Source organism: Triticum dicoccoides, chromosome 7B (genome assembly GCF_002162155.2).
Source record: "Triticum dicoccoides isolate Atlit2015 ecotype Zavitan chromosome 7B, WEW_v2.0, whole genome shotgun sequence".
Taxonomy (NCBI): domain Eukaryota; kingdom Viridiplantae; phylum Streptophyta; class Magnoliopsida; order Poales; family Poaceae; genus Triticum; species Triticum dicoccoides.
Window position 1 is genome coordinate 162,068,985 of NC_041393.1, and position 2,878 is coordinate 162,071,862.

The 2,878-nt window shown below is 43.8% G+C and overlaps 1 long non-coding RNA gene across 1 annotated transcript; it reads right to left on the reverse strand.

Annotated features, from left to right (window-relative positions):
* Positions 1–336: 336 nt before the first annotated feature.
* Positions 337–2,651, reverse strand: LOC119336391. Its single transcript, XR_005162448.1, has 3 exons — positions 2,540–2,651; positions 465–588; positions 337–368 (listed from the first exon to the last, which is right to left on the reverse strand). It is a non-coding gene; the product is annotated as an uncharacterized LOC119336391 (long non-coding RNA).
* Positions 2,652–2,878: the final 227 nt, after the last annotated feature.

The following is a 2,878-nucleotide window of genomic DNA, read 5'->3' on the forward strand; positions in this document are numbered from 1 at the left end:
CTGAGGCCAGAACCAAACAACTTCAATATTACAATAAAAAGAAGTCTCAGGTTTATCAAGCACAGCAAAACAGCACTGTGGCCATCAGTCAGCACTGTTAGATTTTAATTCTAATCTTTTCCTAGGTTCTATAAGCTTAAATTTCAGAGACCTGATTGACACTGTAGGTTCTATAAGCTTAAATTTTAGAGACCTGATTGACACTGTAGGTTCTATAAGCTTAAATTTCAGAGACCTAATTCAATGCAGAAAAGGAGTGGGAGGTTATTTTAGAGGCAAGTGAGTGAGTGGACATGTTATTAGGCTTAATTACCAGGATTTGGAAGAGAATGCTGGTGGAGAAGATGCACGCAAGGCCACCAAGCCAGCTGTAACAGCAGCAGGAGCATCAGTTAATTGGAGGAAACAAACCAAATGGGATAGCTGATGAACGCGGAAAACAGTCGAACAATGGAAGTACTTACATTGTCAAGGCAGAAATCGATCAAGAGTAAATTGACAGCAGCAGCAGCAGCATCCAGGCAGCCAAACGTGCTCCCAAACCAGGCAGTTTACCTAATATTGACCATCCAATGCCACTGTAAAGACCTGAAATACATGCAATGATTTAACATGATATTTTTGTGCAGAGCAAAGTAGCATATGGGCATCAGAAATATGTTACTTTAGAATGCAGAGCAAAGTAAACCTCTCAACTCCACTAGTTATTATTATGAGTACAATGATCCCCTTTGATACCATCATACATGAATTAGAATCTCTAAAGTATGTCAATCAGGGATGATAATTAGAATCTCTAAAGTTGGTACATAAGAAAAGGAATTCATGCACGAATGGCATATACAACTAAAAAAAGCGGGCATCACATATTATTAGAATTGCATATTAGATGGCTGCAAGGTAAGTGTTTCTTCATATAAAGTAACTATAATTAGCACCCAACAGCTAGATAGCATATGGTGGAGAAACTAGTTTCAGCTTATCCAGAAATACCAGCATTGTGCACACCAGGATAAAATCAAAGAATCCAAGAACAAGACACTTGGAGCAAGCAACTGATGTAGTAACAAGCTTTGATGGTGCTAAATGCAACAGGTTTGCATAACCTGATTCACAAGGCTTCGAGTAAATCGAGTGCCCAGATTAGTGGACGAGGATATAAAAAAATAGACTGATATATTTTAGGACAAACAACCACAACCTGAAATAAGCCTGCAAAAGACAGCATGTACACTTGGATTTACGGCTGTACACATGTATGTACAGATGCAGAACCAGTTAAACAGTGTACAAGAGTTGATGATTCTAAGATCCTACCTACCCAGCACTCAAATGCAAAACTTTTAGTAGTAACCGCTAAATATACATGTTACGAGGGGTGATAAACAATTGCACAACAAAAGCATCGTCCTCCATGTTTCCATAAAAATTCTTCCCCGAGATTAACTACTAACAACAGGAAATAGGGGAGTTGACGATCCTATTATCCTACAGACCGAACACTCAGATGCATAACTAACAGTCACACGACGTTCAATGGGGGTGATGCTACCAGCCGCGAAGGGAACATAACTTGACCCCTGGGTAATAAATTATAATTCTAGTAATAAAACATGCAGAAATACCAGCCGCTCACTTGCAGCCACAATATGTTGTCTATGGAATCCTCTGCAATCCCTGGTTGCAAAATGGAAAATATTCATATGCTATATTTGTCAAGACCAGTGTGAGGACAGGCATTAGCAGATTAATACTTAGAAGATCGCATTCTTTAAAAATTGCGTCACAACAGTTTAGCAATAATAAGAATGGCGCAACTTGCATTCTGTTCTTGGCTAGATGCCAAATTCAGGATGTCTAATATACTGCACAGCAAACACAAAGTAGCAACCCAACAAGTAATCTAACAGAGGGTGAGCTGGGTCTAGTACTCTGCAAAGCACACATGATCCCAGCCTCCCAGGTGCCCATGTGACTTACTGCATGGGCCTCCCATTTCATTGAAAAACAAGACAGTAATACTAGGGTCTTCAATTTCAATACTACTTCTGTACTCAAAGGTGGAAGCTCCTTCTAGTTCCTGTAATATAAAACAGAAACAAGCATTGCATTCCTTGAAGAGGGGTGCTCACGTGTCATGTCCACTACAGTATCAGTAAAATCAGTTGAGTGCTGAGAATATACAATTGGAGACTAATAAACCCCAGTGTGATGTTAAGATTTCCCATTAATAATAAGTACAGGGACTCACACCATTTTTGGTAATAATACCAGGCCAAGCAACGGACAAACTCCTCAATTTAACTACGTTCCCAACATGCGTGCACTTGGCCCAGCATTTTCAGTCTTCTTTCTAGTAGCAGTACTAAATCAATCATCTCACGATCCAATAAAATGTCTAGAAAAATATATTGATCTGCCCGTGTATGCTGGTAAATCTGTACGTACGACTGATGAACAACGAACATATATCTCATATATATACAACAACTGAATCGACTGAACATTCGTCAGGAAGAAATCGACTGAACCGCGGTACCTTCGAGCAGGAGGTCGGGGGCGAGTTCCCCCACGCCGCCGTCCGGCAGGGGCGGCTGCGTCGGGGCCGGCGACTGGGCAGGCACGGGCAGGGGCGGCGCGAGGAAGCCGGGCATGACGGGCGGGGCCAGCTGCTGATGCGCGGGGCGTGCCGCGGGGCCCTCCCTGCTGAGCTCGACGACGTAGCGGCCCCGCGCGACGCGCCGGAGCCGCGTGCGGACGACGCAGGCGGACGCCCAGGCCGCCGTCGCCGGATCAGCGCGCAGGTGGATGCTGGGGCGAGGCACCCAACGCTGACGCCCGTCGCCGCCATCTGCAGGACCCGCAAAAAACAGAAGGA